General features: G+C 44.5%; 1 protein-coding gene across 5 annotated transcripts in view; it reads left to right on the top strand.

Annotated features, from left to right (window-relative positions):
* The first annotated feature begins 587 nt into the window (after positions 1–587).
* Positions 588–15,138, top strand: part of KLHDC8B (kelch domain containing 8B) — a 298,070-nt gene continuing 283,519 nt past the window's right edge. Inside the window, exons 1-2 of one of the 5 annotated variants that reach the window (XM_082265384.1) lie at positions 588–1,085; positions 1,402–1,611. The gene's annotated coding sequence lies outside the window, so the exon portion shown is untranslated. Of the gene's footprint in view, positions 1,086–1,401; positions 1,612–2,132; positions 2,210–2,953; positions 3,173–15,138 lie in introns of those variants that run through there. The other 4 variants (XM_082265388.1, XM_082265387.1, XM_082265385.1 and 1 more) reach the window with 4 other exon arrangements.

The raw sequence follows: 15,138 nt of genomic DNA, 5'->3' as shown, positions 1-15,138 counted from the left end.
GTGGGGGAAAAAAAAGGATATCAATTTTTTTTGGGTACAGCGCCACACGACCACGCAATTTTCCGTTAAAGTAACGCAGTGCTGAATCGCAAAAAATGGCCTGGTCATTAAGGGGGGAAAATCTTCCAGAGGTTAATTAAAAAGTCGAATATAATACAATTAAATATATATATAAAAAAAAAAAATATATATATATATATATATATATATATATATATATATATATATATATATATATATACTGTATATATATATTATTTTTTTTTAAACTCTCATTTTTCGTTTTCGGTCAAGTGCACCCTGAATTTTTCCAGTTTCAGCATTAGTTTCGGGGGCAAAACCTTCCTGTCCAGAACTGGTTAAATACTGGCTTCTAAATATGGACGAGGTTCCCATGGTTTCTATTTAAACTCAATCAGGAAAGGAAATAAAAAAAAAAAAGAGTTAAACTTGTGGGAGTTTTATATATATTTAAATCTTTTTTTTTTTTCCCTTCTTCTGTGTGCGATTCTTCTGGTAGAGGCAGGAGAGAGAGAAAGGGAGAGGGAGAGAGAGAGAGAAGAGAAGGAGGGGGGAGTAGGAGGAACAGAGCGAGTTAGATAAAACGTGGAAAGCAGCAAAGGCTGAACATCATCATGCAGGAGTCTCTTATTCCCTTCAACCTTTACGGAATCAGCCAGTTGGCATTGTCCCCCCGTCCTCCGTGGGCTGTGACATGCCCCCTCTAGGTGCCCCATTCCAGGAGAAGTTGTACCCCCCTATGGCAAGTGACCGGCAAAGTCCTGGACATCGCTTAAGGTAATTGATTCCAGATTAATAGCTATGGAGAAGAAGAAGAACTGATGGCAATAATATCAGCAGAGCTTGTGGTCCTCCTGGCACTGTTGCCTGGCCAGCGAGAGGGGCTCACGGATAAAAGGAGAGCGATTATATAATTCAAAGATAAGAACGTAGAGCGTAGATGCTTGGATCCCCTGCTGGAGTTACACTCCGTAACTGTGTGTGGAAAGACGGGATGCCGGACTGTAGCTAAAAGCGGTGGCTATTAACGTTCAGCTCTTGGTGACTACAACTCTTAACATGTAGTGAAAAACTTGTCCAGCCCAGGGTATACTAGGGTGTGCTTTGTTCTGGGATGCGTGGCTCCACAGTGGTTATTTTATAGGTTTTCCGAAGGGTGATGACGTCAGAAGAGCATGATGAGTTGGTTTTGGGTTCTTTTTGACCACTTTCTGGACGGTGATGAGAATCAGAGATTTCCAAGGGTTTCTGAAGGCTCCAGGCACTGCTGGATGGTAAGTAATCGGTCCTTGTCTCCAGGGTATAGTGTTATCCTTCAACAAATAACCTTGAAAAGTCTGTGACTCACTAGTCGTGGTGACCACAACTCTTAGCATGTAGTGGGCAAGCTTGGTCAGCCCAGGGTATACTAGGGTGTGCTTGGTTCTGGGATGCGTGGCTCCACGGTGGTTATTTTATAGGTTTTACGAAGGGTGATGACTTCACAAGAGCTTGATGAGTTAGTATTGGGTTCTTTTTGACCACTTTCTGGACGGTGATGAGAATCAGAAATTTCTGAGGGTTTCTGAAGGTTCCAGGCACTGCTGGATGGTAAGTAACTGGTCCTTGTCTCCGGGGTATAGTGTTATCCTTCAACAAATAACCTTGAAAAGTCTGTGACTGACTAGTCGGGGTGACTAGAACTCTTAGCATGTAGTGGCAAGCTTGGCCAGCCCAGGGTATACTAGGGTGTGCTTGGTTCTGGGATGTGTGGCTCCACGGTGGTTATTTTATAGGTTTTCCAAAGGGTGATGACTTCACAAGAGCATGAGGAGTTGGTTTTGGGTTCTTTTTGACCACTTTCTGGACGGTGATGAGAATCAGAGATTTCTGAGGGTTTCTGAAGGTTCCAGGCACTGCTGGATGATAAGTAATTGGTCCTTGTCTCCGGGGTATAGTGTTATCCTTCAACAAATAACCTTGAAAAGTCTGTGACTGACTAGTCATGGTGACTACAACTCTTAGCATGTAGTAGCAAGCTTGTCCAGCCCAGGGTATACTAGGGTGTGCTTGGTTCTGGGATGCGTGGCTCCACGGTGGTTTTTTATAGGTTTTCCGAAGGGTAAAGACTTTACAAGACATGAGGAGTTGGTTTTGGGTTCTTTTTGACCACTTTCTGGACGGTGATGAGAATCAGAGATTTCTGAGGGTTTCTGAAGGCTCCAGGCACTGCTGGATGGTAAGTAATTGGTCCTTGTCTTCGGGGTATAGTGTTATCCTTCAACAAATAACCTTGAAAAGTCTGTGACTGACTAGTCATGGTGACTACAACTCTTAGCATGTAGTAGCAAGCTTGTCCAGCCCAGGGTATACTAGGGTGTGCTTGGTTCTGGGATGTGTGGCTCCACGGTGGTTATTTTATAGGTTTTCTCAAGGGTGATGACTTTACAAGAGCATGAGGAGTTGGTTTTGGGTTCTTATTGACCACTTTCTGGACGGTGATGAGAATCAGAGATTTCTGAGGGTTTCTGAAGGTTCCAGGCACTGCTGGATGATAAGTAATTGGTCCTTGTCTCCGGGGTATAGTGTTATCCTTCAACAAATAACCTTGAAAAGTCTGTGACTGACTAGTCATGGTGACTACAACTCTTAGCATGTAGTAGCAAACTTGTCCAGCCCAGGGTATACTAGGGTGTGCTTGGTTCTGGGATGCGTGGCTCCACGGTGGTTTTTTATAGGTTTTCCGAAGGGTAAAGACTTTACAAGACATGAGGAGTTGGTTTTGGGTTCTTTTTGACCACTTTCTGGACGGTGATGAGAATCAGAGATTTCTGAGGGTTTCTGAAGGTTCCAGGCACTGCTGGATGATAAGTAATTGGTCCTTGTCTCCGGGGTATAGTGTTATCCTTCAACAAATAACCTTGAAAAGTCTGTGACTGACTAGTCATGGTGACTACAACTCTTAGCATGTAGTAGCAAGCTTGTCCAGCCCAGGGTATACTAGGGTGTGCTTGGTTCTGGGATGCGTGGCTCCACGGTGGTTATTTTATAGGTTTTCCGAGGGGTGATGGCTTCACAAGAGCATGATGAGTTGGTTTTGGGTTCTTTTTGACCACTTTCTGGTCGGTGATGAGAATCAGAGATTTCTGAAGGTTCCAGGCACTGCTGGATGGTAAGTAATTGGTCCTTGTCTCCGGGGTATAGTGTTATCCTTCAACAAATAACCTTGAGAAGTCTGTGATTAGGATGTATTAAATAATCAATACAGCTGAAATGGAAATCAGTTTATGGAAATGAGCTATCAGTACCGTTTGCATGGACAGGTTATAGGAAGACCTCTCTGTTGGTGTTGTTCATGCACGTGTGTGTGTGTTTATGTGTGTGAAAATGTGAAAGAGTACCTGTCGCCATGAAGGCACTAACTTGTATGATGTAGGCAAGAACAATTTTGATTCAGCTTTTTTTAACCACTTCTAAACCGGAAGATTCCCCCCCCCCAATGACCAGGCCATTTTTTGTGATTCAGCACTGTTTTATTTTGACGGACAATTGCGTGGTCGTACGACGTTGTACCTAAATAAAATTGATGCCCCCCCCCCACAAATAGAGCTTTCTTTTGGTAGTATTTGATCACCTCTGCGATTTTTTTTTTTTGTGCTATAAACAAAAATAGACAATTCTTAAAAATAAATAAAAATATATATATTTTTCACATTCTGTTATATAACATTCCCAAAAAAAAATTAAAAATCACATTTTTTTTAACATTTTAGGCCAATTTGTTGTCTGCTACATATTTTTGGTAAAATAAAAAAACTCCAATAAGCGTATTTTGATCGGTTTGCGCAAAAGTTATCGCGTCTACAGTCTACGGGAAAGATTTATGTCATTTTTATTGTTTTTTTTTAATAGTAATGGCGTCGATCTGCGATTTTTAGCGGGACTGCGACATTGCGGCGGACAGATCGGACCCCTGTCTGACATTTTTGACACTTTTGGGGGGACCAGTGACATTACTACAGTAATCAGTGCTAAAAATATGCACTGTTACTGTAATAATGACACTGGCAGGGAGGGGGTTAACAGTGTGGGTGATCAAGGGGTTAAATGTGTACCTAGGGGTGTGTTTCACACTGTATGGGGGCGTGGCTTGTGAAATGATCATAGAGACATGTGATCCTATATAGAAGGATCACAGGCACTCTGTGATCATTCTAGAGAGAAGAACGGTCAGCTGTGTTTACAACAGCTACAGCTCACCGTAGAGTAAAGGTAGGATAAGCCTATGTGCTGACCATCAACCAGATGTAATAAACGGACAAAAGAAATATATTATATATTATATAGAGTAAAAATATTGAAAAATAGGGCCCAGGGATAAGCAGCCAATTCCTAGCAGTGTCTCCACATACATAAAGGAAAAATGAAATAATAAATAGAACCGGTGCTCAATCAACCCCAATAAATATAGAAATCACAAGAATAAATAAGCATATACATCTAAAATGATACTAAGCAAAATAGCAACGAACCAATATAAATAAAGGTGATGTGGTGGTGTGCACGGTGACAACAGTGCAAATAAACCACAATAAAAATCAACAATATATTGATGAAGATAAATAGATGAAATACAGTAAATGTCATAAAAATACTGAATATTAACCAATAAATACTGAATAATATCAGAGAGATGTGGTAAAGTGCACAGTGCATAAAAGTGCATAAATATATAACCACAATAACATGAGTGATGAAAAAAATCACTGAGGAAAAATAAATGGTGAAAGTGAACTATAAAGTGCAGCGTGCTATAAATAGATCAGATCCAATAAGAAAAAAGAAAGAAAAAGAAAGAATGGTCTGATCACACTGAATGTGATAATAGTGCACAATATAAATATACTCAGTAATAAATGGTGACAAATACTGAATAATAAAGATAATAAATGATGAAACCCAAAAAAACTAAAAAATATTTTTTGGGTGAAAGTATCATATAAAAAAGCATAAATGAATGGAGATAAAAAACATTAAAAAATGTTCATAAGTTCATAAAGAACCAAAAAAGTTCATAGAGAAAGTGCTGGTGAAGAGATATTGCCGGATATGTGGGAAACTCCTATGGTGCGGGAAACTAGTTACGCTGTGGTGGTGAGCATAAATCCATAAATGAGTGAAATGGCTGCTCACCTCCAAAACACTCTTAACCGCTTAACCGCACGACTATTTACTGCAGCGGTCAGCCCCTCACAGGCAAAGAGACGTAGGACTACTTCGCTAGCCTGTGAGGCTCTAGGGAGCCAGCGCGCGCCCCCGAAGGCGCGCTCCCGCTCGGTCACGGACCCCCCCACGCGTGTGCCCGGCGGACCCGATGTCCGCCGGTCACTCGCGATCATCCGTTACACCGGGAGAAAGGCAGGCGGCTAATGTAAACAAAGCCGCCTGTCATTCTTCCCTGTGTAAGAATGGAGATCACACGGTTCTGCTATGTAGGACCGTTGATCTCTGTTCTTATACATCAAGCCACAGCCAATCACAGTTAGAATCACGCCCCTAGGGACACGCTTAACCCCTCCCTCTCAAAAAAAAGTTAACCCCTTCACTACCAGTGTATTTTTACAGTAACAGTGCATATGTATAGCACTGATTACTGTAGTAATGTCACTGGTAACCCCAAAAGTGTCAAAAATGTCAGTCAAGGGTCCGATCTGTCCGCTGCAATGCCGCAGTACTGCAAAAAAAAAAAATCGCAGATCGTCGCCATTACTCGTTAAAAAAAAAAAAACAACAAAAATGACAAAAATCTTTCCCTTAGTTAATAAACACAATAACTTTTGTGCAAACCAATCAAAATACGCTTTTTGCGATTTTTTTTTACAAAATATATGTAGCATAAAACAAATTGGCCTAAAATGTTAAAAAATTTAGATTTTTACATTTTTTTATTTTGGGAATTTCATATAAAAAATGTGAAAAATATTGTTATTTTTGCAAAATTGTCGCTCTTTTTTTGTTTATAGCGCATGATCAAAAAATCACACAGGTGATCAAATACCACCAAAATAAAGCTCTGTTTGTGGGAAAAAAAGGACGTCAAATTCGTTTAGGTACAGCGTCGCACGACTGCGCAATTGTCCGTTAAAATCACGCTGTGCCGAATCGCAAAATAGGCCATGGTCAGGAAGGGGGTAAAATCTTCCGGGGCTTAAGTGGTTAATGAGTGTTTGTACCAATAGGTAACAGGGTCTCCAATGTAGGAATAGAGGTCCAGTGGTGGTCCCTTTAAGGCAAGCTCTTTAGGTCCTTTGGAAAGCCAGCATCAAACATCAAGGGGGAATATCCTGAGTGGGGTTTGAAAATTTGAATCAATAGTAATACAGCATTAGGTAGCATAAGGTAGCGTGGCAGCGGTAAGGCTGTGTAATCCAGAGACTTCCGGTCTTGGCCGAAGACCGGAAGTGATGTCAGACGCTTCTCCCGACGCGTTGCGTCACAGCATAAACGTGACTTTATCAAGCCACTGGCACCCTGACAACCCTGGGCACTGTGCAGGTCAAGCCACTGGCACCCTGACAACCCTGGGCACTGTGCGGGTTAAGCCACTGGCACCCTGACAAACCTGGGCACTGTGGGGGTCAAGCCACTGGCACCCTGACAACCCTGGGCACTGTGCGGGTCAAGCCACTAGCACCCTGACAACCCTGGGCACTGTGCAGGTCAAGCCACTGGCACCCTGACAAACCTGGGCACTGTGGGGTCAAGCCACTGGCACCCTGACAGCTCTGGGCACTGTGCTGGTCAAGCCACTGGCACCCTGACAACCCTGGGCACTGTGCGGTTCAAGCCACTGGCACCCTGACAACACTGGGCACTGTGTGGGTCAAGCCACTGGCATCCTGACAACCAGGGACATCACTGGTTGATAAGGAGAATGACGGGTGCTTGCACAGCATCCTTATTTACTCCTCCTCTTCCCTTCTCCATCAGCAATGGGGTCACATTAGCAAATAGAAGAAGAGAAAGTGACGGAGAAGAGAAACCCTAGAATACTAGTCTGTACCAATAGTGGAGGAATAAATCACTTCTAATGTTGGATGGCCCATGTGTATGGATGTTACTGTCTTTTGTAAAACTATTATTTTTTTTTTTTTTTAACATTTTAGAATGGGGTGCCTTGAGATTGTGCAGAATTGTTAGGGGTGCCGCAACTGAAAAAAGGTTGGGAAACACTGTGTTAAAGTGTGGATGTTGATGTAAATCACCTGGTTCTCAGGCAGGCAGCTTGAGCTCTACCTTCCAAAGGATCTCCACAGTCTCCTTGGCTTGTGGGTTAATGTAATAAAATTGGTAATTGAAGCGCCACACCACTGCTAAGAGGTCCAGATACAACTTCATTTCAATAAGAAATCGGGAGACAATCCAAAGGGTATCCAACACAATGCTGGGGTCCAAAAATGCCCCTTTTTTATCAGGGCTAGATTGAGAAAAATGTGGATAGACTCAGGGGCAGACTGGCAACTTTCGGCCCAGGGGGCAAGTACAAATCAGAGACCCCTGGTGCAGCGACTGGGCCAACCCCTCCCATTTTCCCTCACCCCCCCCCCCCACTCACCCAGTCCTCCTCCTGACCCCCATTCCAAGCTGAAGCCCTGCTCCAGATTCTTTCTACTTACCAGCTAAATCTGGGTTCCCAACCTGGCCAGCAGGGGGAGGTTGGGGGGAGCTGGGACAGCTCGGTTGGAGCTGGCCGGGGCAAAAGAGTCTCTAGTGGGGCATGGAACCGGCCTCTGCCCAGACACAGTTTACACCATCCATGCTGGGGGGGGGGGGGGGTCTGTGCTCTGTCCTTGTCTTCATCCCACACTCAGTAGGTTAGCAGGAGGGACATTTTTACTCCTCTTCACCAGGAATTATTTAGGCATGTCTGTGGCAGAAGCAGTGCAGCCTTTTTACAGGGCATCAGAGTGGCCCAGGGGGCAATTTTCCCCCTGCCCTTTGGCCCAGTCCTCCCCTGAATAGACTAGAAGTGAACTGGACCTTTCTTCCACAGGTCTTGTTAGCAGCTGGTTTGGCAGCTTAGTCAAGCCCTAAAAAAGGGGACGTATTTGGACGTTGGTTACGAATTAGATTGCTTCCATGTCTTTAATTGGAATAAACTTGTATATGGACCATATGGTGGTCCAGTGGTGTGGCCTTTCAATTTCTAGCATAGCTATTTTATTCTGAACAGGGCTCAGAATGTTTAATGCAGGCGCTATTTGGCCAACAATTTTCCACCAAGCTGCTTAGCCAAAACTGCTGTCCACAGGGGCATCCACTGCTCATATTTTCACAGTTCAGCAACCAGCCAGTCCATTCGGCTCATTTGGCTGTGTTCTGCCCTACTCCACCTCACCGACTGTTCTCTTTCAGCCCTGTCCTGCAGGTGAGTGAACCCTTTTAGGGCCAAAGTCCCTGTAATCGAAGTTTGGAGGCTCTCCAAGAGTCTTCGAATTCTGGGTCCCAACCAAGGACTTACCAACCCGGAGAGCACTGAAATCAGTACTCTCCGCTCTGATTGGACTAACCTGGAACCCCTCTCTCTGAATGGGTGAGGACAGGGCTGCTGATAAGGCAGTACAACCAGCCCTCCTGTACTGGGTCTGGGCCCCATCAGTTCAAAAGGGGGGGGGGGGGCAGGCATCTGCTAAGCAGGAGGGCCAACTGTAATTTCTTACTGTCTTAGACACCAATCCTCTTCTGTCTCCCATTGCAGTGCTGCCAGCTTCTCCTCATCTTCCTCCAGCTGCACTGCAAGGGGATTGGTTCTAGCACATTCATCCTTTCCTTTCATCTGCTGTCTAGTTCCCTCTGTATGCCCCTTTATCCCTCCTTTCCTGCCGTCAGCTGCTGCAGGCACACAGGGGGATGTCATTTACTGCCTTCCTTTTTCTGAATGAACACAGTGAGCGATCAGTAACAATCACTCCTGTGTCCATTCATCACTGAAGCATAGTAAATGGTGATTACTATGCTTCAGTTTGTAAATGAAAAGGAAGCCGCAGAGCACTTCCTATCCATTCATTCTTTTTGTGCTACTGAGGCTATAGAGAAAGGGACTGATAAATCTATGTCCTCAATCACTTTCAGCTGGGGGGGCTGTCAGGCAGGCTGTATGGGGCCCGGTGATTTCTAACAGCAGCCCTGGGTGAGGACCCCTGAGTCTCCTGAACTCTCACTTAAAGGGACCACAACCCAAATAATGGAAAATGTTTCTTCTGGGCAGGACCTGGGCTTGATTGAGAACAATGTAATTGTACTACAAGTAAACCTGAGCCTTTAATGTAAAGTAGCGATGCACCGAAATTTCGGCCTCGGAAAATTATTGGCCCGAAAATAGGGTTATCGGCAGTTTGCCAATAGAAAAGAAGGTGCCGGTAATTGCACCGAAAATGCACGCGATTTTACAGCAATTTGGTGTAATTTTACCATGCTTATTGTGTGTTTTTCTTGTCATGCGATTCAAAAACCACATAAAAAAAACGCAACAGGGGTGCGTTATTGATGTGTTCTTGCTGTGTTTTTAATGCATTTCAATGAGGAGGTGCGTTTTTTGTGTAGTTTTTTTTTTTTAACTGACCGAAAATGCAGCAAGCATGATTTTTAACACCACAATGGAAGTACAGTGGACCAGTGTGAAGACATACAGTACATAAAAATTTAAAGCGATTCATTTTTCTTGAGCCTTTCTTACGCTAAAGGTGCCGATAATGTCCGACAATAAATTCATATTCATTTAAATAATTATATATATTAATTAAATAAATAATTAAATACATTATTATTATTAATAATAATAATAATAATAATAATAATAATAATAATAATAAATTAATTAATAATAAATAAATAATAATAATGAATTAATTAAATAAATAATAAATAATTAAATAAATTCATATTTATTTAAATTCATTATATTAGCCACTTGCTGACCAGCCGCAGATATATGGCGGCAGGTCGGCAGGTTCACGCAAATCGCCGTCCCTGTACAACGCTTCGCTGGAGCGATCATGGGGACGCCAGTGGGGAAGCTGATCTGCAGGGCCGGCGGCCCCGATTGCAGCCGGGCACCTGTGATCACTTCCCGTGGAGATAGAGCGGCGGTCTGCTGTTGTAAACACAGCAGGCAGTTGTTCTGTCAGCAATCAACACAGGGCTCCTGTGTTCCTCCTATTTAGGATCACAGGTCTCTGTGTTGACTCCATAAGCCCATCCCCCCACAGTTAGAAAACACCCCCTAGGCATACATTTAACCCTTTGATCGCCCCCCCGGTGGTAACCCCTTCCCTGCCAGTGTCATTAGTACAGTAACAGTGCATATTTTTAGCACTGATTACTGTAGTAATGTCACTGGTCCCCCCAAAAATGTCAGTTAGGTGTCCGATCTGTCCCCCGCAATGTCGCAGTCCCGAAAAAAAAAAAAAACACTGATCGCCGCCATTACTAGTAAAAAATAAAGAAAGAAATTAAAATGACATAAATCTTTTTCCTAGTTTGTGGACCCGATAACTTTTGCGCAAACTTATCAAACTACGATTTTTTTTTTTACCAAAAATATATGGCAGAATACACATTGGCCTAAAATGATGAAAAAATTACATTTTAAATTTTTTTTTATTGGGAGTGTTTTATAGCAGAAAGTAATATATATAACATATATATTTTTTTTTTTCAGAATTGTCGCTATTTTTTTGTTTATAGCACAAAAAATTAAAATCGCACAGGTGATCAAATACCACCAAAAGAAAGCTCTATTTGTGGGGGAAAAAAGGACATCAATTTTTTATTTTTTTGGGTACAGCATCGCATGACCGCGCAATTGTCAGTTAATGTAACACAGTACCGAATCTCAAAAAAATGGCCTCGTCATTAAGGGGGAAAATCTTCCGGTCCAGAAGTGGTTAATTAAAAAGTGGAATATAATACAATTATATATAAAATATATATATATATTTTTTTTAAATAACTGTTATTTTCAGGTTTCGGGCGAGTGCACCCTGAAAAATTTTATTTCGGTGCACCACTTACAAGATAAGATCTTATCGGTAGCTGACAGTTCAATCAAGCCCTGATGACCCTGGAAACGCGTTGGTTACTCATTGGATTGCCCCCTGACTTTAATTGGAATAAAGTTGTATCTGGAGTGGTGTGGTTACTCAATTTCCAATTTAGCCATTGTATTCTGAGAGGGGCTCAGAATACTGAACAGTTGATTGGATGCAGGAGCTGTTTGGCCGACGATTTTCCACTTATTCCTTTTGACAAAAGTTGTGCCGACAGGGGCATCCACTGCTCATATTTTTCCTGAATCTGCTGAAATTCGAGTCATGTATGGCAGCCCAAAAATTTAGGGTGCTCTGTTGGGTGACATTTGACCAGCCCCAGGGCCCTAATCACTGCGATTGGGTGACCTCGCTGATCCAGAAGTAAAGTACAGGAGGTTGGAGGAGGCGGGGAGCCTTTGGCTGCAAAGCTCGATGGAGATTTACATATTAGAGTACCTTAGGTTTTTATTGGTTTCCGGGCGAGCTCACTAAGAAATCTGAACCCATGAGTGGGCAACTAGAGTTTCAATTCTCTCCTTTGCACCTTTCATCTCCTGAAGGTCCTTTAACCACTTGCCGACCGGTCACGTTGACTGTACTGCGGCAAAGTGGCTCGTTATCGTCTGGCGACTTTGCTGGGGTTTTGCGCCTTCCTATGGATCAACTCTGGGTATAGGATTGTGTATATGGGATTGTATGGTTGGGTTTTCTTTACTGTTTTTTGTTTTTTATTGGTTGAGCCAGATGGACTTGTGTCTCTTTTTTCAACCTGACTATGTAACTATGCTGGGGGTCTATTGTTGATGGGGTGGTATTTTGTTTCTGGGGGTCTATTGTTGATGGGGTGGTATTTTGTTTCTGGGGGTCTATTGCTGCTGGGGGATGTATTGTTGTGTGGGGGATCTATTGTTGCTAAGGGGTCCATTGTTGCTGGGGTGGGGTCTATCAAATTCCATACAAATTACTTAGTAGCACAAATTGATACTTGGTTCTGTATTCTTTAAAAGGGGCGGTACTGGGAGGTGGGTAGCAGGTTTGAACCAAGGAATGGTGCTTGGAAGTGGGTAGGGGGTGGAACCAAGGAACAGTCCTTGGAGGTGGGTAGGGGGTGGAACCAAGGAACGGTGCTTGGAGGTGGGTAGGGGTTTGAACCAAGAAACGGTGCTTGGAGGTGGGTATGGGGTGGAACCAAGGAACGTTGCTTGGAGGTGGGTAGGAGATGGAACCAAGGAACGGTGCTTGGAGGTGGTTGGGGGTGGAACCATGGAACGGTGCTTGGAGGTGGGTAGGGGGTGGAACCATGGAATGGTGCTTGGAGGTGGGTAGGGGGTGGAACCAAGGAACGGTGCTTGGAGGTGGGTAGGAGGGGGTGGAACCAAGGAACGGTGCTTGGAGGTGGGTAGGGGGTGGAACCAAGGAACGGTGCTTGGAGGTGGGTAGGGGTGGAACCATGGAACGGTGCTTGGAGGTGGGTAGGGGGTGGAACCAAGGAACAGTGCTTGTAGGTGGGTAGGGGGTGGAACCAAGGAACTGTGCTTGGAGATGGGTAGGGGGTGGAACCAAGGAACGGTCCTTGGAGGTGGGTAGGGGGTGGAACCAAGGAACGGTGCTTGGAGGTGGGTAGGGGGTGGAACCAAGGAACGGTGCTTGGAGGTGGGTATGGGGTGGAACCAAGGAACGGTGCTTGGAGGTGGGTAGGAGATGGAACCAAGGAACAGTGCTTGGAGGTGGTTGGGGGTGGAACCATGGAACGGTGCTCAGAGGTGGGTAGGGGTTGGTACCAAGGAACGGTGCTTGGAGGTGGGTAGGAGGGGGTGGAACCAAGGAACGGTGCTTGGAGGTGGGTAGGGGGTGGAACCAAGGAACGGTGCTTGGAGGTGGGTAGGGGGTGGAACCATGGAACGGTGCTTGGAGGTGGGTAGGGGTTGGAACCAAGAAACGGTGCTTGGAGGTGGGTTGGGGGTGGAACCAAGGAACAGTGCTTGGAGGTGGGTAGGGGGTGGAACCAAGGAACGGTGCTCGGAGGTGGGTAGGAGGTGGAACCAAGGAACGGTGCTTGGAGGTGGGTAGGGGTTGGAACCAAGGAACGGTGCTTGGAGGTGGGTATGGGGTGGAACCAAGGAACGGTGCTCGGAGGTGGGTAGGAGGTGGAACCATGGAACGGTGCTTGGAGGTGGGTAGGAGGTGGAACCAAGGAATGGTGCTTGGAGGTGGGTAGGGGATGGAACCAAGGAACGGTGCTTGGAGGTGGGTAGGGGATGGAACCAAGGAACGGTGCTTGGAGGTGAGTAGGGGGTGGAGACAAGGGGTGACTCAGAAGGGAGGAGTTCCTGCACCTATTATCTTAGAAAAAAGCCCTGGCTGCAACTAATCGGTCAGTTTGCATGCAGCCATAGCAAAGAGTGCAGCCTTATGGGAAACTTCTTCCTCTCCCAAGTCATGTGATGGTTCAAATGACTGGTGAGAAGAAGTATAAGACTGGTAGGTTGCTTTACTAATAGGGTGGGTGGCTTTACTGATGGTAGGTCTGTTACTGGTCTCCATCAAGGGAGGCCTTGATCTACAGTGCCTGTTTGTGATGCCTAATGGAGAGGTGCAGAGCACTGGAGAACACTTAGGGGTCTATCTATAAAACATTTTTTGCACAAATGTCAGAAAAATTCCTGCAAGCTGAATGAAAAGTCACTGTAGTTTTTCTAAGAGATAAATTCCTGTATCATCAGCTCCATCTAGTGGCAAAAATACTGCATCTTTTTCTGATTGAGGTATTTTAGAAAACTTTTTCGTATTTTGCCCACTAGATGAACCTGACAATACAGACATTACCCGTACAAAAATTACAGTGACATTTCATTCTACCTGCACGAATGTTTCTGACATTCGTACAACAAATGTTTTATAAGTAGAATCCTCACCATTCCAAGACAGGGACCCCACTGCCACTCTGTGTTCCTGGCAATGGGTTAGGGACACTGCAACTGTCCCCACTCCTCCCCACCTCCCCAAGAAAACACTGTGCCAGGGGCAGCTGCCCCCCCCTTTCCTGGCCACATTTAAAATGTATTACAGCCGGCAGATGAACATGACAGAGAGCAACTAAAGAAGCAAAGGTCAGCAATCACAGCCCACCAATTTTCTGTAGTTACAGCTTTCTTATAAATAATCCAGAACAGCGGTTGGCTTTTTCCCGGTCAGCCTGACATGACTAATATAATGAAGCAGAAGGTTGCAGTCAGGAAATGTATATACAAAGTCTAATATCACACATAATAATATAAGCCCCGGTTGACACCAGTGCGGCTTTGAGACCGCGCAATTTCAAAACCGCAGATCAGTGCGATTTGTACCTCCGATTTCAATGCGGCAAAAAAATCGCAAAAAACTAGTGCAGGAACCTTTTTTAAAGTTGCTGCGACTTGAGTCGCAACAATTCCATTCCTGGCAATGGGGTGCGACTTGTCTTGCGATATTGAACTCTCAAATCGCATGAAAATTGCACCGGTGTAAACTAGGGCTTAAGGAAAAAGATTTATAGCTCGGGTCGCTATATCAAAATCTGTTTAGGCCATTTCTATTTTCACTTTGCATCCATAATTTACTGTATAAAAAGATTGTTTTTAAGGGCTGGTTCACACCACACTTTCTGCATTCTGGATGCGTTTCTGCATGTGCGCTTTCGATGCGTTCTGCTGCATTTTTTCCCCTTCTTTATTTCTTCATCTTAATTCAGGACCGGTGCGTTTTTGATGCATTGTTGCTGCACTCTGGATATGTTCCATACAGTAAAAGTGCAGCACGTTCTACTTTTGTTGACTGCACCAGTCTGAATGAGGGCCACTGGAATACATAGAAAACACTGTGCATGCGGTTTTGATGCAGAATAAAAATGCAATGGACTGCATCTGAGCCCACTCTAATTTTTTTTTTGCATGAATCCTATTTCCCTATGTGCAACAATCGCCCCAAAATAGCTCCAGAACCTTCCTGGTCGCGGAGCGTCGGCCGGTGTCTCAGAGTACATTCTGGCACGTCTGCTGTGCGGCAAAAC

This window comes from Pelophylax lessonae (genome assembly GCF_965119305.1).
Source record: "Pelophylax lessonae genome assembly, chromosome: 8".
Taxonomy (NCBI): domain Eukaryota; kingdom Metazoa; phylum Chordata; class Amphibia; order Anura; family Ranidae; genus Pelophylax; species Pelophylax lessonae.
The sequence above is the reverse complement of the archived record's forward strand: the minus strand, read 5'-3'. Positions and strand labels throughout refer to the sequence as shown.